Source organism: Ahaetulla prasina, chromosome 1, assembly GCF_028640845.1.
Source record: "Ahaetulla prasina isolate Xishuangbanna chromosome 1, ASM2864084v1, whole genome shotgun sequence".
NCBI classification, from domain to species: Eukaryota; Metazoa; Chordata; class Lepidosauria; order Squamata; family Colubridae; genus Ahaetulla; species Ahaetulla prasina.
In genome coordinates this window covers 156497058-156518583 of record NC_080539.1, presented here as the reverse complement: position 1 = coordinate 156518583, position 21526 = coordinate 156497058, and positions in this window count along the sequence as shown.

Genomic DNA, 21526 nt, shown 5'->3' with positions numbered 1-21526 from the left:
ATCCTGCAGGGCTTGCCATCTAGGTTTACCGTAAGGTACATTTTATTACCGAGTGGGGTGGCAGTGGCATGCCCGATCGCAAAACATTCATCTCTGCTTGGGAGCCCGGACAGGAGGCTTCCTGCGTTGGGTTGGGTCCCGGGGCATCGCCAGTATAGAAGTCGACGGCAGACTCGGGCCAGGTGGCCCCGCTTCCCGCAGCGGCGGCAAACGGCGTTCCGGAAACGGCAGTCGGCTCTCTCATGGCCACCTCCGCAACCAACACAAGACGGGGAAGAATTTGCGGTTGGAGGTTTCAGTCGCCGGGGGGCCGACTGGAGGCGGCGCACCTCCTCGTCCTCGTCCGACGAGTCAGGGTGCCCGCCAGAGGGGCTAGTTTCCTCATAATGGACCGCCAGTGCAGGGATGGCCGGGGCGGTAGGCAGGCGGAACTTCCGAATCTCCGCCGCCGATGCTTCAGCCATCTCCGCCGCCCGAGCCTCATCCAGCGCCGTGGTTAAGGTGACATCAGAACGAGCGAGCAGCCGCCGCTGCAGTCTCAAATCCGCAAACCCGGCCACCAATTGATCCAGTAAGACATCATCAAGCTGAGGAAAGTCACAGTAGAGGGCGGCGGAGCGTAGGGCTGTAATATAGTCATTTACCGATTCCCCTGGGCGTTGGAGGCGCTGCCGGAACGCATGCCTGCGGGCTATACGCGACGGCGAGGGGGAATAGTGGTTCCTCAGTTTCTCCAACAATTCGTCCCACGGAACTTCAAACACAGGTTGGGGCGCGGCCAGGACCCTGGCCGTCGCCAAGACGTCTCGCCCACAGAGACTCAGGAAGTAGCCGCGCTTACGCGGGGGGGGCAGGTCTGCAAAGTCCTGGGCGTGCATATAACATTGAAAACGCAACAGGAATGAGTCCCATGTTTCAGCAGCCGGCTCGAACGGTAAGAACAAGTGAGCGCTTGCCATCACGAGGAATGGAGTACTTCGCTGTGTGGACCCCCCCACACCTTCGTCGCCAGTATTATATCGGTCGCAAGTGGGTACAGAAAGGGTCCACCCGAGCAATGCAGGAACACAACTGTTTATTAACAATTCAACTAACCAAAACAGTGTGAGGAACATTAACCGCGAAACCCCCCTTTGACAGCTCTTAAATACTCGCTGCCTCAGGAACTACACCAATGACAGGGCTTTAAACTCCCGCTTTAATCCTAGCGCGTCTTAACCAATCAGGGACTGCCTGACTGTTGTCAGGGCTTAAACGGGTCGTAACCGCGAGGACTTTATTGGAGCTAACAGATATAACAAAAGGCAGTGCTCCTTTTTCAATCAGCCGCCCCAGAAACACCCCTTATGGAAGGGGCAGGATTTCAGGACAGAAAAAAGCCTAGGTGAATTCATTATCACAGTCTTTCCTAGTGCTGAAAAGTAGGCCTGTTCATGTTCCAAAACCTGTGTGGGAAAAAGTACTTCAATATACATCAGAAAGGAAAGATACAGTTCCTTTTTAAGCAGTTTCTACACAAGTCTGAAAATGTTGCGACTGCTTTCTTAATGAGATTCATTAAAGCAGCTGTGTCTTTTTCAGGCTTACTGAAACTTTGAAAAAATATGTGGCTCTCAATAGCTGAATAGCTCTCAAAGGTCCGAGCTCTGGACCTAAACCAAAATCAAGACACCCCTCGCTCCAGGTTCCAAATGGTTTATTAAGCCAGATTCTTGGCACACAATGAGTTCTATCAACAAGAAGAAAAAAAATAAAGTAAGCAGTGGGAGCCTCCACCTCCCAGCGCCCTTTGAAGGCTGGAGCCATGTCCTTCTGCCACTGGAGCAGCTGACCACCTGACAGGCCCAATCATCTGATTGCCAGACAACTGGCAGATGCAATCAGCTGCTCATCAGCTGGCTTTCAGGCAACCACGATCAGCTGATTGTTGGCCAGCTTGCATTTAATCAGAATCAGCTGTTCATTGGCTCTGCATTGGTCACTGGTTGCAGCCTCTGACGGCCTTCAGGAAGGTCCTCCCACCACCCACCTCCTGTGCTGGAGTCCCTCTCCCAGGTATGGCAAACCTCGTTCTCGGGTTTGACAGACAGCTCCCCTCTACCGGGGCCGTACCTGTAAGACGGTAAGCACGTGCATCACATTAGCAGGTCATCAGGCCCAACCTCTCCTATCCCTCCTGGGATTGTGGGGATGTCCCTTGTGGAATTTATGTATTAGTTGGGCAGCTTTAATTATCCTACTCACCACCCAGGAGACCTCCGTTAATGGGTATCCTTTCCATCGTATTAGGTAGTGCATCCCCTATGTATCTGGAAATACTTTATAGAATAGCTATAGAAGTACAGCTTTTGACCAAGCATTTCTTAAATGGATGTAACAACTGAAAAAAGCTCTTTATCTAGCTAGCCAATGCCTAATATCTTAAGAAAAGACAAATCTTTAACTCAGTATAAGCCCTAATAAAGAACTTTCTCTGATTTGAACAAAATTGCATGATGGGTGATAAGGTCTGAACAGGGTCGACAGTGGTGGTTATGTGTGCCTATAAGTGTATCTAAAGTCTTAAAGTGGTTTAATAGATTGGTGACCAATAGAATATTTTGTTATGTCCTAATTCCAGTTGTAATTGCAAATGGAAGCTGTATGCAGATGGAAGTTTTGCACAAGAACCAGATAAACAAACGGATCAGACAATTTTCAGAATGGAGTTAAATACCTTTCTTGCCAACTCAGAACAAAGAAATTGGCCATTAGCAGGCTCGTTGCGGGTCTGTGTAGGGGAATCAATGACTTATCCACAGTGGGTAATCAGCAGTTTTCAGGACAACCCCTTGAAAAAGCTGCTCCAACAGCATTTCTCTATATAAGCAAGCGACCCCTGGCACCTTTTTCTGAAATTACCCATCACGCTACAAATTTTAAATGTGTTCCATGAACCTCACTCCTGAAAGGATGGAAAGTTCAGTGAGCCTAAAATTATCTTCCACAACCATATTCTGTGTCTAGATCTCCACTGGGAAGTGTTTCGTAAGTGTTTCATTCTTGATGAAGATATTATAGTTGTACCGTGCATTATCGAGGCCCAAAGCCATGCTAATAAATATTAATAATGCATATAAAATCAATTATAAGTTCAAATTTAAGTTAAAAAAAACCCCGAAAACAAAGATCAAACAAGAAAGGTATACCCAGAAATTAGCCCTGTGCAGAACTTGTGTGACACACTCTGATTCAACAACACTTTTATCACAGCATCCCTTTCAAGTAAAGAGCTGCATTGCAGCATTGGATCATAATGGCAGGACTGCTTCTTTTTGCAAATTGCACAACCGTCATACAGCGTCCAAAAATCTTTTTGCATGATTCAGAACAGTTAAAGTGAATGACAACACACTCTTTCCAGAAATGTTATTTGCTCATTTAATAACTAGTGCGTGGCCAACTGTTCCAATTCCCAGAAAAATAGCCCTGTAAATTGTATTGTTCTACCAATTACTGATGTGAGCTGGCTTCAAAGGGTGACTAATCACCAGGCTAGAAAGAGAGACAAATTTCACAATATGATACCTCTATCCCTATCAGAAATATCACCAGTATTACACAACAGCATTACACAGCACAGTGGTGTTCTCCAGAAATAATAGCCTTCATCTATTGTGGTTCCCAGGTGGCATAATTGTTATTTGTGCCTCAGTCATTCATTCATTTATTCAGGAAACTTTTATGGCTGCCCATCTTATATCTATCTATCTATCTATCTATCTATCTATCTATCTATCTATCTATCTATCTATCTATCTATCTATCTATCTATCCATTCAGCATCCATTCAGGAGACAACTTTCTGACACCTCACAACAGAGCAGACAATTCCCCAGAACACCCAGCCGGAATAGCTCAGGCTGTAAGGAGCCTGTTATTAGAACACAGTAGCCTGCAATTACTGCAGGTTCAAGCCCGGTCCAAGGTTGACTCAGCCTTCCATCCTTTATAAGGTAGGTAAAATGAGGACCCAGATTGTTGGGGGGGCAATAAGTTGACTTTGTAAATATACAAATAGAATGAGACTATTGCCTTATACACTGTAAGCCACCCTATATCATACTCTGGCCAGCTCACAGCAAATACATTAAAACATATATTTTAAAAAGGCCCAATATCCAAAAGAACGCAAATGCCTGGCACTCTACACTTCCAAATAAAAACAACAACAATAAGTACCAGCACTGAGCACTAATCTCATCTAATCCCAGTGCCTGGGGGAAGAGCCAGTTTTTAAAGGCTTTCCAGAAGTCTAGAATGTGATGCAGCATGATTAAAGAAGCACAAATGTTCACTTATTTGCAATCAATTAAGAAATAAATTGATTTCCTTTTCCTTCAAAGGAGACCAAGTTAGTCCTAGGCACCACCAGTTCAATTGATATTGATGAGTTTGTAGAACCTTGACCTCTTCCTCCTTTATCAACATTTTTGTTCCTGGTAGCAGAGGTCAAATTAAGAAAACATGGTTGTTTTGGCAGAAAAAACATGGTTGTGAGCAAGCTGATCAAGATTTTCTTTGCCTTCTGGATACTGTTCTATAAACATAAAGAAATTGGCCATTAGGGGGTCTACGTAGGGCAGGGGTGTCAAAGTTGCGGCTCGTGGGCAGGATGCATCATGTGCCGGCCACACCCACTCCTGTTTTAGTAAAGGGGGAAAAGTTGTGATACGTCACATGATGACAACATGACAATGTGGGTTTCACACCCCTGATGTAGGGGAACCAATGACTTATCCACAGTGCGTAATCAGCAGTTTTCGGGACAATTCTGTGAAAAAGCATCTGTTCAGGAGACAACTTTCTGACACCTCACAACAGAGCAGACAATTCCTCAGAACACCCAGTGCATCTGGTCATTGTTCCCTTGTTAGTGTTTCCACAAAATCCCTTCAAGTGACAATGAATCAAAATCATTTAATCAGGTTTTTTTTTGATTAACCATGTTGTTGTTATCATCCTTTCACCTTTAGTAAGCTTAATTTCCCTGAAGCAATTTTATTCAGTTCTGAAAAAAACATTATTACTTTAGAATAATACAGAAATAAATAATGGAGAAAACATGATTCATGGGGATACAAATCGATAAACAGAGTTTTGTCAGATGAAAGCTCATATTTTATAACTCAGTTCTGCGTCCAAAAATTTATAAAATGGAAATAGACTTTTTTGAACATTTTCTTGTACAAGGCCTATAACATAAATTTTCTCTGGAAATCATACCTCATTATTTAGTTGTCAGACTTGATGGAGTCATATTTAGATACAATTTTTTTTTAATAAGCAGTGAATGCAAAATGTTTAAAATTGGACGGCCAATTCTCAACATGGAAAGAAGTATGAGAATTGTTTCAATGATCTTATAAATAAGACTTCCCTTTCTGGATAGTACAGGACAGATATAATCGCATAAGCAGTATGTTATATAGGGATTGTGTATCCTTTGGGTAACAAATTTTCACCAAACTCAGGCAACCACATAAAAGCTTCATATTACTGACTCCTCAAATTCAACATCTATTGAATTTTGTAATTGCTCTGTTTTCTATTTCTCTTCTACCTGTTGTAGATACATCATAATACAAATTTCTGATCTTGCTCTATTGTGCATTCTCCATTTGTTTGTGCATTGTGATCTGTACTACAATGCATGCTGAATCTATGCTATTTTCAAGGAGTTAGCTATAGTATTGTGCTGTAAAAGAAAAGGATGTGAAATTCCAAACAGGCATTCTCACAGACTTAACATAAAAAAGGCCAATGGGCTCCTTCTTTGCATCCTACTACCAAGGAACTGTTTAATTATATTTTTCTATCACATGTTTATTGCACATGTATCAAGGAAGTGATGAAAGTTCCCCAAATGCGTTCCAAGTTGATAGAAGACCAAATCACATCAATGTAGCAGAGCTTAACTTAGCAATATAAATTGATTATATTTTTCCCAATAGCTTATTACAGACAAATACTATTATTAAAGAATCCCACATGAAGAATGACAATAAGAATATCATTTGTGAAGAATGGTACAAACTAGAAAATTTCTTTGGGGCATTTTCTAAAGCTTGAGTTTGTTCAAAAGCAACACAATAAATTTTGAAAGACAGTGCAGTCAGAAAAATTCAGTTTCTGAAGATGAAAAGAGACAGGTTTTATAGCATAAACAAAACGAGCTCAGTGTTTGCCCACAGCAATAAAATTACTCAGAAACGATAATAGAGCAAAAGACAAAACTATTGTGTCTCTTAGAAAGTTTATATGCTTTTATATGCCTTGGAAGCATTGTTCTTGGGGGCTTATTTCATGCATAGAATCTTTTAAAGTAAAGAATTTGATATATCAGAGTGCGTCACTCTCCTTTTTTAAAAATGAAATTTCCTATTCATTGGCAGTGAAATGTATTTTACCTCAAGACTGTTTGGAATATAATGGTTGTTTCTGTGTATTGGAAGAAGTAGTGGAAGAGAATTGACAACGGGATCCTCCAATACATATCTTTGAATTAGAGGAGTTGAAATACCAGTCAAGAATTTGAAGTTTGGAGAAGATTTCATTCTTTCCTTACTCTATGTCAGGGGTGTCAAACTCAAGCCCTGTGGGCCGGATTCGGCCCACAAGGTGCTTAAATCTGGCCCATAGGTCTGGCCTAGAAATCTGAAGGGAACAGCCCGAGATGCCTCTGATGGCTAAAACAGGTTGCGTGCGCCCCCGTGCCTCCTTTTCATTCTCCATGGCCTCCTGCAGCACTCTGTTGGCCAAAACTGGGCCAAAAAATGGGACCAAAAAGGGCAAAATATAGAGCCAAAACAAGCCAAAAGGAGGCCGAAAAATGGGCCAAAAATAGGCTGAAAAATGGGACCAAAACAGCCCAAAAATGGGCCAAAAAGGGCCACACGGTCCATTTTTGGATGGCAGAGTGCTGCTGGAGGCATACTGATCCAGCCCTTGAAGAAATCCCCTTTGACACCCCACTCCACGTTATTATGCAAAATGTTCCATTTTTGAAGATAGGCTTCAGTCACTTCAAAATGGGTGGAAACTGATCAAGGAAAGAAGCAACTTAGAACTAAGGAGAAATTTCCTGACAGTTAGAACAATTAATAAGTGGAACGACTTGCCTGCAGAAGTTGTGAATGCTCCAACACTGGAAATTTTTAAGAAAATGTTGGATAACCATCTGACTGAGATGGTGTAGGGTTTCCTGCCTGGGCAGGGGGTTGGACTAGAAGGCCTCGAAGGTCCCTTCCAACTCTGTTGTTATATTATATTATTATAAAAATGTTGTGAGAAGCATCTGCTACTTGTGAAAAATTAGCAGTTTATTTTATTTTTCTACATTGACAGTTGTTTATAAAATAGATCCCTTTGCTGTTTTATTAATTTGCTCCCATCTGTCAAAGCAGACTCTTGGAAGCAAATCATCCAATAGTGTATTTGGAAAATATCCTAAACCAGTGCTTTCTTAAAGTGTAGCCATAGAACCCCCAAATATTCTCAATGACCCATAAACATCAAAATTATTTGTCAGCCTACATCAAAAAATAGTACAATATTAAAATCCCATCAAACAATCTTGAGAAGTAGTAATGGAAGCAAAGCCAATTTTAAGTTTTCATACTGTAAATACCAATCAATATAAACCATACTTCTTGGGCCTCCATACTTTTTAAATGTGGGACGAGGTCCTGAGAGAAAAAAATTTAAGAAACACTTAAACAACAAAGTTGCTTTTTCAAGAGGCAACTGGACTTCCTGGTTTTTCTTTTCTTGGAAGGAAAAGAATGCAAATAACCAGCTGTCTGCAAGGTGTATAAATCCTTCCATTCTGCACCATCCAATCAGAGCTGAAGAAGCTTCTTGGATGAGAAGCAAAACATCTTCAAAGAAAAACCAGAGTTGCCTCTTGAAAAAGCACCTTTGGGACAATTATAACCTGGATGACTGAGAATCTCCACAGACATTTTTTTAGACTGATCAGCAGAACAACATTGGGGTGCGGTTGAGTTATCAAAAGAGGAAGTGTTGAGTATCATGATCAAAACTCTTTTTGTATGTATATTTTGGTCAGACACCTATAGAAAGAATGGTTTTGATTGTAATGCTGAGATACCATCTTGCACTGGGCAGCACGGAAAAGGAGAAATGCGAAATAAGACTCTGTGGACAAAATACTCTATACAAGGAAGAATCTTCAATGAGTCACACTCTTCCATATATATAAAGATGTTAGATGCTTCTAGAGCTGCTTTGCACGTAATTGAACATGTAGCTGTAGCTACTGTGACATCATGAAGGTTGTTCTTATTAATATTCCTATACTTCTTCTCAGTTATACACATTCAGGAAGCTGGTCATAGAAACAAAAATAAATAAATAAATAAATTGTGCCAACAGCTGAAGTTCAAATGCTTACTGTTTGTGGCTCATTTTCATTTTAATGGGAAATTGAATGTTGGTTGAAGGATGAGCTGTTAATGATGTCAGTGAACTCTGTCCAGTTGGAGGTCATGGTATTTCCAATCTACACAGGACTAGAGGAAGCAGGTTATAAATCGCTACATAGCGCACACAAGTAAGTACAACAAATGTTATTTCTTAGGGCCTCAGGTCACCAGTGAGTGCCTTGGCTAATGACAAGTTGTGATTGGTTTGTATTTTCTTGAGGTTTTTTTCCCTACTTCTCCTGGAGACTAAGACAAAGTTCATTAGCTTGCTTGGCTGAGGTGTGAGATCATTATCTATAGGAAAACAAAACAAATGATACTATTTTGTGTGAATTCCTCTACCTTTTTTTTAATAGAAAAAAATGCATTTCTGATCATGTAATGGCTTCAAAATTAGGGAAGAAATGGTGATGACTGTTGCTTGCTGTATATTAGGCACTTTTGAATGGTCATTTGAATGTCTAGCCAACTCACTTTTAACAGTCCTGTTGTGTGTGATGTGTCATGCCTTTTAAACTTTAATATTTCCTGGGATTCCGCCAAAGCACCAGAAGTGACATTAGCCAAAACTTTTCTCCTAGTTTGATAGGCCTTTCAATGGCTGGCACCTTTGCAATGAGCTTGCCAGAGGTCAGACCATTGCTGGTGGGTGATGTCATCACATTCCCTTGATCAAGGTGATTCAGACATTATGAGTTATACGCTAGGGATGCTGAGAGGGCTTAGGTGAAACAGATCTCCAGTCATGATCCATATAAATCTACAACTCTAGAGAGCTAGCACCATAAATAGGCATTCTGCAAATTGAAAAATTGAAGAATAGGTAGCAGACTCAAAGACATCAATTGGCAAAAATAAAATAAAATTCAGGTGTGAAAGAAATGCCTTGTCAAAGCTGAGCTTTTTAGTGGAAATCTTAAAGCAAAACCTAGAATAATATTGCCCAAAGAACTTTTGGCAGGTGTAGAAGGATTTTTATAATTTTTCCTGGTTGCGATTAGTGGTGGGCTTCACATTATGTTACTACTGGTTTGCTTTGCGGGCACCCAGTTCACGTATGCGCCTGCTTTCCACACATACGCCCATCCTTCAGTGCATGCGCTTTGCTTGTGTGCACATCTTCTGCACATGCGGCCAGCCTAAAAAACGTGCCTAAATAGGATGTCCTAGAGGCGGGGCAGCGGGTGGGGGCAGGGGGGCGGGCCCATCCACGATTTCTGCTACTGGTTCGGGCGAACCGCTGAATTCCACCTCTGGTAGCAATGTATGAAACAGTATAAGTAAGATCCAATAAAATGGTTTCTTGATTTTTTTAATGGCTTTAAAATTTTTGCTTTTAAAAAATCCATATCTACAGTATTTTTTTTCTGACTTTGCCTAGCATGTGATGCTTTTATATATAATTTTCCCTAATGTTAATGTAAATTCTTTGAAATACCACCTTTTACCATAAATTCCCCTGATTTAATCTAAAATTCTTCTCCAGTTGTGGGCTTTTTATATGTAAATTTCCCTGATGAAGGTTCTTTTTACTAATGTATCTAGCCCTTCATATGCAAAATTTACTAAAATGAAATGCTCTCACTGGCATTCCTATTCCCCATATCAAAGTTGATTGAATTTGTAGTTACAGTCATCTTTTAGTTCAACAAGGGTGGTTGGATAATATTTTTCAGTTGACTTGGCTAGCTGACCTGGCCTAATGACTTTCTATTTTATAGAAAAGAGCAGTGAGTTAACCCCCAATAATCAACTGTCCAATAAATCGGCTGAAAGAGTAGGAATGTGCTATAATAACAATTCTGAGAACAGAATGTTTTGGAGAACTCGAGAAATTTTCCTCTATTCTCCAGACCAGGCTACTCCCACTCGAGAAAAATGCTGTTGGAGGGAGTGATTTGATGGTCCTGGGAATACCTTCTACAAACTGATAGTAATTTATGTTGTCCACACATGAGCTAGAGGTATTCCAGCAGAGTCCAGAATAATAATAATAAAATCAAAATCCATGAGTTTTGTATGTCTTAAGAACATAAGAACATTATCTTTTCTTGTGAATGATCCTCCTATTTAATTAAACTTTTTCAGGATAATCGATGTAAACATTGACGTAAGTATTTCTCTTTCTGGTGACTCTTAATGCAGTCGGTTGTATTGTCTGTTCCCCATAACATAAACATGATTTTATGGAAATTTTATCTTGATATGGTAAGCGGGGTAAGTTTGTGAATAGAACAGTAAAACAAAATTTGAACATCTGGTGGAATTAAAGAACTCTCCATCCATGCAAAATATTTGTAGACAAAAAGAGAAAAAGGAGAAGACAATAAAGACTTATGAATCAAATAAGGGACAATATATATTAAGAGATCAAAAAATGGGATTGGATAAAAATAGGATAGTTTTGAAGAGAAGATAGGGGCTTGGGCAGAACCTCTGGAGGTACAACAGCAAGAGATAGTAGAGATGGAAGAAATATTTGGACTAAATAGGAAAGATGTAAACAGAGACAAAGACCCAAGGGAGGAGTTTGGGAGGCAAGTCAAAAAACAAAAAAAAAATTGAAATACTAAAGTGGGCAAGAGATGATGCTTAGAAAAGGAACACTGTTGGCTTGATTGAGAGCTAGAATAGAGGTAGAAACATGATTAAGTGAATTAACAGTGATTAAGGACTGTTCAGTATTACCCTACAACCATCATACCCATGTTTTCCATGTGTGAATGGAGGATGTCACATGAGTTGAAATCCCTATTTTATCCACATTACTGAAAATATAATAGATCATATTACATTTCCTCTCCTCTCCAAGCAACTCACTCATCATGTGCAAAATACCGGGGGTGGGGTGAGGATTAATCTACATCCAACTGAATCAATTGCCATTCAATTTAAGTGCCGGCTGCCACCATGTTATTGTATTTGTATTGTATAGATCAACATCATCTTGTATAGTATGGAAGTGCCACCTTCATCAGTAAATGTAGAGAGGGAAGGAAGATGTTATATTACCCTTTCTCACATATTTATTTGTGCATAGAAAAAATATACAATAAGGGCCTCCTAAACGAACCTTAGGTTTTACCTTTCTCTTGTGCATCTGTTTATTAAAACTACTCACTTGCTGTTAGTACTAGATGCAAAAACATTGTCCTCATTGCTGAAAAATAACATGGAAAGCAATCGTATATTTTTTGGTTTTTAGAATATTAGTTTTGCACTATGAAAATTTAATTTCTGTAAAAAATAATAAAGTTGGCTCTTTTTTTAAAAAAAAAAATACAGCTACCTGCACAATATTGACACAGGCAGATGAAAATGAATCTAAGTTAGAAGTGAATGGCATGTCTTTATTTTCACACTGTAAAAATATACTAAAAAGTGGCAGGGATTAAAAAAAAAACTTTTGAATTTGACAGGTGGTTGTTTAATTCCTCCCAAGTCCTATTTAATGTGTGATGCAATGGTGGGTTTCAAAAATTTTTACTACTGATTCTGTGGGCGTGGTTTGGTGGGCACGGCAGGGGAAAGATACTGTAAAATCTCCATTCCCTCCACACTCCAGGAGAAGGTTACTGCAAAATCCCCATTTCCTCCTGATCAGCTGGGACTCAGGAGGCAGAGAATAAATGGGGGTGGGGCCAGTCAGAATTTTTACTGCCGGTTCTCCAAACTATAACAATAATAACAACAGAGTTGGAAGGGACCTTGGAGGCCTTCTAGTCCAACCCCCTGCCTAGGCAGGAAAACCCTACACCATCTCAGACAGATGGTTATCCAACATTTTCTTAAAAATTTCCAGTGTTGGAGCATTCACAACTTCTGCAGGCAAGTCGTTCCACTTATTAATTGTTCTAACTGTCAGTCCTTAGTTCTAAGTTGCTTCTTTCTTTGATCAGTTTCCACCCATTGCTTCTTGTTCTACCCTCAGGTGCTTTGGAGAACAGCCCGACTCCCACTTCTCTGTGGCAGCCCCTGGGATATTGGAACACTGCTATCATGTCTCCCCTAGTCCTTCTTTTCATTAAACTAGACATATCCAGTTCCTGCAATCATTCTTCATATGTTTTAGCCTCCAGTCCCCTAATCATCTTTGTTGCTCTTCTCTGCACTCTTTCTAGAGTCTCAGCATCTTTTTTACATCGTGGCGACCAAAACTGAATGCAGTATTCCACTCAACTACTCAAAATTTCCGCTACTGGTTCTCCAGAACTGGTCAGAACCTGCTAAAACCTACCTCTGGTGTGATGTGGGGTTTCTTGTATCAATGACAACAAAACTCCTATATGATCTGCTTAATTTTTATACAAAATATATTATTATGATGGAAAGTTTCTGATGATAAGCTTATGGTCCATTGTATATAAAAAACAAGAAGTCTTATGACATGGGGAGAATAAAAATATAAGAGTCTAAGTTTCTAAATGGCTATGGTTAGCTCGACTTTCAATAGAAAACTAGCAACAGCTCTGGTCTCAGTATCCTATTATTTACTGAGCACAGTGAATTATGCCATTTCCTTCCACTAACATGCTGGCCCCCTCTGTGTTCTGAGTGAGATATTTATGTTGCCCTTTGATGGCTGAACTAGATAATCTTGTCTACAAATAATTGATGTCATTTTCCTCCAGCTCTGTTGAGAGGAATCTGTATGTGCAAAGCTCTGATTTATATAGCAGTTAGGTTTTCTGAAAGGTTTTATTTTTATTTTTATTTTTTTGCCTTCCAACCTGGATGTTGCTGCACCATTTACGTAGCAGGTTATTTTCTATTTAATATTAGCAAGCCATTTTTACCTCCTGAAATAGGTTGCCTTAAGTCCTTTTAAAAGGATCTTGCAAAATTTAATTCTGATTCCTTTGATTTCTTGGCTTTTTCCTACTTGTGAATATGCACAGGCCACTGCCAAATTTAAATTTTGGCATAATTATCACAGGATTTTGGTTGGATAAAATATGGTGCTTCATCCTTTTCCAATCCTCTTGCCACTAATAAGCATTGTTAATATTTTAAATGACCCATTATCTTTACATAACTGTATCTTATCCTTAAGAAGATAGACTGATAACACCTTCTCCCATCCCCTAAAATTATATGATTTTTACATAAACATCTACATTAATCTGTTTAAGTCATATCCATAGCCCTGTAGTGCTCCTGGGAGCTTAAATCACATGGTTAACATCCTTACTTTTTTCCTGACTGGATGCCATTACCCTTGAGTAACTGAGTCAATAAGTAGCCCATGGTTTCCAGTGAGAGTCATAGCTGATTGAAGACAGCTCTGTGAACAAGCAGAGATGACAATTGCTGTGTAGAATGAAACACCAGTGTAAAGACTGTTCCTTTTCTCCAGAGAAGAGATTGGGAGGTCACCCAGAAGTGCTCTAAATCAGGGTCTCCAACCTTGGTCCCTTTAAGACTTGTGGACTTCAACTCCCAGAGTTCCTCAGCCAGCTTTGCTGGCTGAGGGACTCTGGGAGTTGAAGTCCACAAGTCTTAAAGGGACCAAGGTTGGAGACCCCTGCTCTAAATGACAGCTCCTTGCAAGGAGACCTCTGGTAGATCTAAATGCCAGGAGCTGAGCATGAAGACATCTTTAGCCTCAGCAGTGGTAGAACCTTTCATAAGGGCAAAAAGCCAATCAAGTTCAGTTTTCAATCATTTTTGGAAATGTTCAATTTAATTACTTTATGAATATGAGGTACTTCAAAACAGCATCCTTAGTTTGATACCTGGTGAATTTTACCTTCTTTGAATTTAAGACATTTTAAATACAGTCTGAAAAATAATATATAATTGGGGGAAAAAGGATTTTGATTTTTAAACAGCTTTAAAAGGATTGGGAGACCAGAGAGATTTGGAATACTAACTTTTTTTTTGCTGCAAGACTTGAAAAACAAATATATAATTAAATAATATACTTGTGACAAGCACCTGTAACAGAACTAAATCCATATTAAGAACTGAGACTTAATGAAGATTGAAAATGGATACAAGTGAAAACCAAAGGACTATGCAGAAAACAGTTAAAATAGCTAAGCTGTTATAACCTTTTTTTCTTAGAGTTTTTTTATATGAGCAGAAATATTAATAACTAATATATCAGAAGGGATTCAAATTTCAGTGGATTAACTTTTAGAAAACAATGAAAATTTTAAAAAAATCTATCTGACATAGACTTTATAGATTTTGAAAACATGGAAAACAACAAAATTGAGATCACTAAAAAGAGACTACAAAAAACAAATCAAGAAAAGGATCTAGATCTGGAACAACTGTGATGATGCCTCTTAACAGGATTGAAAATGTAGGCTGGAGAAAGCTTTGAAGACTTCTTTTAAATACCAGAGTGATGATATATCAAATCCCACAATGCCATAGGAAGGACTTAAAGGTTAAGACTGTGCAGAGCAAAAAGAAGAAATATAAAGTTGGATTATTTGACCAGATACTGTATAAACCATTTGACAGTGAACTTTTTGCTGAATCAGGATTGAAAAGATGATGATAATTTCGGGATTGTGTATAGGTAAATAGGGAGAAGAAGGTTTTTTAAAAATAATATTATTATTTGTAACTTTAAAAGAAGGTGAACAGTTAGTATATTAGCTTTTTGCTCAGTGTGATGAAATTTGGTAGCCACATTATTACTGTCTTTGTTGTCTTTTTCCTTTATTTTCTAATTGCTTTTCTTTTTTTCTTGCACTTTCTGCACTTTTTTAAAGTTTGATTTGTATTAGTTTTTACTATGTTTATTAAAAACTGTATGTATGTATGTACTGTATTTATGTACGTATGTATGTATGTTAAAGCAACAAGCAACCCAAGCCAACAAGCAGTTTCTGGAGGGGAAAAAATAAATTACATTCAAGAATGGCTTTTTGTACCCTGCTCCTTCTAAGGATAACTGATCATTAGAAAGAATGTTCTTCTCTATTCGTGTTTCTTTCAAGGCCAAAAATTTCATTTTTTAATGATCTCTGTTCTGTCCCCCCCCCCAACCACAATCAATTAGAAACGCAAACTTGACTAGATGTGCCAGCAATTTATTCTTGCCAAGTCCTCTTATCTATCAGAGCGACTGCAGTCCGAGCTAGAACAATCCCAAAGTTCAGAAGGGAACAAAACAGAATCCAGGAGCCAAAGTACAGCCAACGTTTTCAACAGTCAATTGTTCGTCACAAGAACTATAGGGCAGCCCCTCCTGCTTTTATATCCTGTGGGGTGTGGCTCGTGACTCAGCACTCTCTAGGCCTACCCCACCCTTTCTTTTGATGTTGCCATCTCTCCTGTCTGTGATGGGGGGGGGTCCAGCCACGACTGACTGTCAACAGCTGGGTCTTGAGGCGTGGCCTGAGAGGGAGGAGATGCAGGAGACAGAGGCCTCGTCATCTCCTCCACCTGGCCTGCCTCTGGGACTTGGAGTGGAGCCAGAGAAGGAGCCTCCACAGAGGGAAGCCCTGTCGGCTCTTCCCCCTCGCTCTCTGAGTCACTTTCTGCCAGGAGGCTGGGTTCGGGGAGGGGCAGGTTCGGGGGGGGGGGCGCGAAGACACAACAATCTCTTTTAGTATGATCTTCTCCATTTATTTATTTATTTATTTATTTATTCATATTTTTATACCGCCCTATCTCCCTAGGGACTCAGGGCGGTGTACAGCCATCTAAAAACAACATAAATATACACAGTAAAACATTAATCTAAAAAACTTATTAAATAGGCCGAATATTTAAAATAGACATAAATAATAAAACCCCAAGTTAAAACCAAATCTAAAATTTAAACAATTAAAATGTAAGAATTCCTTTCCTTTCGCTGGCTCTGATCATCAGGGACCTAACTGGGTCTTTTTTACATTTCTGTTTTCATAGATTGTTCATTCTTATTCAGGTATGTAGACAGGGTTTTGTTCTCCAAAATAAGAGGTGGTGCATTTCAGTGCATCTACATATGTCCATTGTGTATGAAGCCATTTCAACAAATGGCAGATGTGTGACTCTCTGGCAAGCTTTCTGTGAAGGAGAGAAATCTTATCACATATAACCCTGTAATGCATTCTTTTAAAATTCATTTGCAGCTGAAGTGACACTGCACATAAATAAACACATAATTAGACTTGGGGCTGAACTGCAGTGCCCGGTTTCCCAGCTGCAAGTGAGGGCCCCCAATCATTTCTTGGAGAAGAGAGAAATAACACATCCAATCCACTGCAATCATGTCCTCCACCTGAGATTTCTTACTCCACGACAAAAGTACGATTTCTAACTGTGCTGTCCAGTTAGTCTGCTATGCTGTACTTTCCTTTGTGACTCTTCTTTTCCAGTCAATGATTACTGTCCTTCATAGCTATTTTATCATGGGCTGCTGAATGGACTGCCTAACTCAGAAGGAACTTTCCTAGCCTTTAACACACCAGAATATTGAACTGTCTCTCCCTGTAAGTAGGCAAGTTCTCTGAATCCAGTGGGGCTTTAACTGATCTGGGTACATATGTACCATGAATACTGTATAGCAGTGATGGCTAACCTTTTTGCTGTCGTGTACCAAAAGTGGGGTGTTTGTCTATGTGCCAGGGAGGGGGGTCACACGCGTGCATGTCCACACCCATAATTCAATGCACCTCACCCAGTGGTGGAATTCAAATAATTCAACAACCAGTTCTCTGCCCTAATGACCAGCTGAGTAGGTGTGGCTTGGTGGTCATGTGACCATGTGGGCGTGGCCAACTCAACATCACTCACATCGATGCGTGCTTCGCCTTAGCTGTTACAATGTAATAAGGGTTAACCAGAGAGGCAGTTTCTGTAAACAGGGCAATAAAGATTAGGCTAGAAACACCACCAGAATGTTTCCTTCCTGCCTTCCTTACAGGATTAGCCCTGTAAAGTGGAAAAAAACAAAATAAGATTTCTTCCAACACCCGGTTCTCTGAACTGCTTAGAAAGTTAACAACCGGTTCTCCCGAATAGGTGCGAACTGGCTGAATCCCACCACTGACCTCACCCTCCTGCACATGTGCACACAACCCGCCCGCACTCTCCCCGCTTTTGGCACGTGATGACACAGTGGGCCCAGTAGGCCCATTCTTTTCCCTTTCCAGGCTCCAGAGGCTTTCTCCGGAGGCCGGAAAGGGCCCATTTCCCGACTTCTGGTGGGACCAGAAGGCCCGTTTTTCATTCTCCCCAGGCTCCAGAGGCTTTCTTGGAGCCTGGGGAGGGCGAAAATGGCCTTCCCCACCCCCCTGGAGGCCCTCCGGAGGCTGGAAAGTGGGCATGGAAGGCCTGAAAATCAGCTGGCCGGCGCACACATACATGCTGGAGCTGAGCTAGGGCAACGGTCGCATGCCCACAGATATGGCTCCGTGTGCCACCTGTGGAACCCATGCCATAGGTTCGCCGTCATGGCTGTATAGCTTCCTTTTTAGGCTGTGGATACACTCCAAAAAAGAAATCCCTTGTTTATTAGTTATATTACTCTCTCCCCCCAAAAACGTTTCTCTCCAAAATTAAAACATCAAGCAAAATGCAAACAGCAACTGCTTTTTTTTTTTTTAAAAAAAGTCATTTCTTGCGTTATTCTCAAGTTTGGCTCCCTAATTTTTGCTGCAGCTACTGAGAGAGACCCAATAGAGATGCAGTAGCATGGCATTTTCATAACTGCTTAACATGTAAGAAATGAATCGTTTGAAACTAGGCATAATCTTTTTCTTTTTATTACTATTTTTGTTTCTCTGAATTCTCCACTTTACCCCTGCTCCACCTCCTCCTCACACAATTTATAATCAGTGTACCATTTTCAGTTGTTCAATTACCTCCAGCTCTTTGTCACACAGTGGAAATAATTTCATAGGGTTTATCTAATACCACCTGCTTCTTTTTGAATTATAGTAACTATTTATTATCCTGGATTAATAAATTCTTTATAGCATAATGATAAATCAATAAGAAAACAATGGATGTTCTCAAAACACAGAGTTCTCTTTACCTCTCTCTCTCTCTCTCTCTCTCTCTCTCTCTCTCTCTCTCTCTCTCTGTCTTTATACACACACACACACACACACACAGAGAGAGAGAGAGAGAGAGAGAGAGAAAGAGCATATGTGTGTATACATACATATACACATTCATATACACACCTATATCTGTACTTCTCATAATACATTGAATACTTCTCAGCATGTGAATGCTGACAACTTTATACATGGTTAAAAATAGAGAGGGACTGGTGAGCAATCCCATTCAAATCAATGAATTATTTATTTTAGAAAGAAGAACATGGACCACAATTTGGTTTGCTTTGCCCAGCTGACAAACAAATTCCACTAAGCTGTCAATTTCCCACAAAAAGAAATGAATGTCATCATTTCAGATGAATAGCTGTCTACTTCATTACCTATACTTTCCCACCTACCCCTCCTTTACTTTAAAATCAATATTTGCTCCCCTCATCTTTTCCCTATGGAATGTTTATCCTCCTTAATACTGAATGTTAGTGAACATAAGATGAAGGATACAATGAAAAGTAAATTAACAGAAGTTTTGTACCCTTGCCTCAGCAAGGAAGGTGGCTGAGTGAAACATGTCCTGCTTCACTGCTTCCTATACAGAGAGTTATAATATTTTTATTGCCTTTATTAATTAAAAAAAGATAGATGTGGGAATTGACTCTGTGACTCCTTAAGTGTTAATCTTGACGCAGCAGACACCATGGTATGTAAGTTTACAATATGCAAATTTGAGTATCAGTGGAAACAATTCTATATATCTAGCCCTCCAAATCTGAGAATCTTCATCATCTGCAAAGATGGCACTATTATTCTCTCACAAGAATTGGACAACTATGTGGTGTGATCTTGCTGGAATTAAGGTGCCCTCCCAAGCATGTTTTAGAAATGAACAGTGAAGGTTACTAAACCTTCTAAGTCTATGATGATCTTAGAAGAAGAAAAAATAAAGTGCTGTTTGTCACTTGATTGTTGGTCACTTGTTTGTGTTGTGGGGAGAAATATTCACAGCCAACTGGTTCAGTTCCAAGCTGGGAAAAAGACACTGGAAATATGGAGGCTGATTGGAAAGAAAGTTTAATGATGAAGTAGAACCACCAAGCACATGGTTCTGGTGCAGCTGACAAAATGGAGTTGAGAGTGGGTTTTTTAAAATATCTTCTTTGGGCTTTGCACTTGAATTTGCTGTTCCTGTGCAAGAACATGTATTCTATTGGCTGTTGTCAGACTCCCATGGGGCCATGTAGAGGTTATGTAGGGGCCATAGCTGGCTCTATAGGCAAAGTACAAGTCCTAGGTGTTTGTCTGAGCTACGTTTGGTTGAAGCTTGGACTGCTCTGAGATGATGTAATGAAGGGCTTGTGTTCTGAAAGGGTGTTGGGCAATTCTTATTGTGGCTTAAGGGCTTTCAATTTGGATCTCTTTTGGCTCTTGAGTGAGGGCTAATCCTACCATTCTGCCTTTGCTTCAAAATATCCTGTCTTGAATGGATTACCAAATCTGCATTTCTAAAAGCTGGCCTCAGTATTTGCTGGAGCTATTAAGGAAAGTGGGGGTTGTTTTCTGCCTCTAAAAAAATACATCTTTCTCCATTTCTCCCTTTGGGGGAAATATAATAATCTGCCCTTTTTAATACTCCTCATAATTTTTCATTCTTCTAGGAGGGTGGTTGCTGACTTTCTACAGCGCAAAATGTACATATATCCTGCAGCAGGGCCAATTTTGGCTCAGGCACCTAGGCAGTTTCCTAGTGCACCAATTTTTTTGGGTGTGTGTGTGTGTGTTTGCCAAAATTGAAAAGACTTCCAAATATGGAAGTATAAAATCTGATAAACTTTCCTCATCGCTTTAGATATTTTTTTTGTTACAATTTTTCAAAATGCTTATCCAAAAAAGACAGCTGAGTGCTAGTGAACGGCATACCAACTAGGTATTGCAAGTCACAAAAAAAGAAATTATTATTAAAGCTGTGGACCTCAAGAAGCGGATTATGTTATCAAAGCAAGACAAAGATCTGACAGGAAGGTCCTGAGCAATTGAGTTGTCTGACTACCACCTTATCCAAGTTTTTTTTAAAATTCTTATTTATTACTAAATTTACATGCTGCCCATCTGACTGATAAAGCGACTCTGGACAGCTTACAAATGGTAAAAAGATAAATATAAAAAGAATTAAAATTAACTAGAGTTGCAAATAAATAAATAAAACCAAAGGGATGGATGGCATGGAGACTAAAGTTAAACTCAGAAAAATGTGAACATCACATTCTGTGTTCAAGGTTAAATATAATCCTAGAGGGCACCAGAATATGACTTTGCCTAGAGCACCAAAATATCCTGCCTACAGTTGATAGCTATACACATCTTTTAAAAATCTGAGTGGTATTCTGGGGAAGAGAAAGCCACATATTCTTGAGCCAATGAGTGGTTTGTGAATAAAAGCCAGGTTAATAATGGGCAGGCTGAAAGTTCACCTAGCTAGAAATGAAGCAGTTTGGGGTGATCCTGAACCCTCATCACAAGAAGCCAATTGCTATAAGTTATTGGATCTGAGGCAAGCAGGCGGCCCTCAATTATTTCTCCTAAAATTGGTACCAGTAATGCCTTGAGGGCTGAGGTTGTATTTGACAGCAAAGTCCAAGTCCATGAAATTGCTTGAAGCTCAGAATCTATTGTGGCTATAGCAGTAATTGAGATCTGCCCCGCTGGCTGAAAACCCTTAGGATGAAGTGTACAGGTACTGGAAAGAACTGGAGATATGTTTCTTCATTTCTTTCCCCAGACAACCAGTCCTACATTTTGGAACTTAGCCGAGTCTTTTATTTTTCTCTGAATAAAGAAGTGTGAAATATTCTGATCAGTCAAAATAGACTTTCTCCCCTGCAGTGTGTGGCTGCTTCCTTTTAGCGGCTCCCCCATTAATGATTCAGAAGTCAGCTGGATCCTTGTTCACTAGTCTCAAAAGGAGACAGAGAAGCACAACACAGCCGAGCTTTTCAAGCTTTCATCAATATATAAACAGATTTTAAGAGAGCT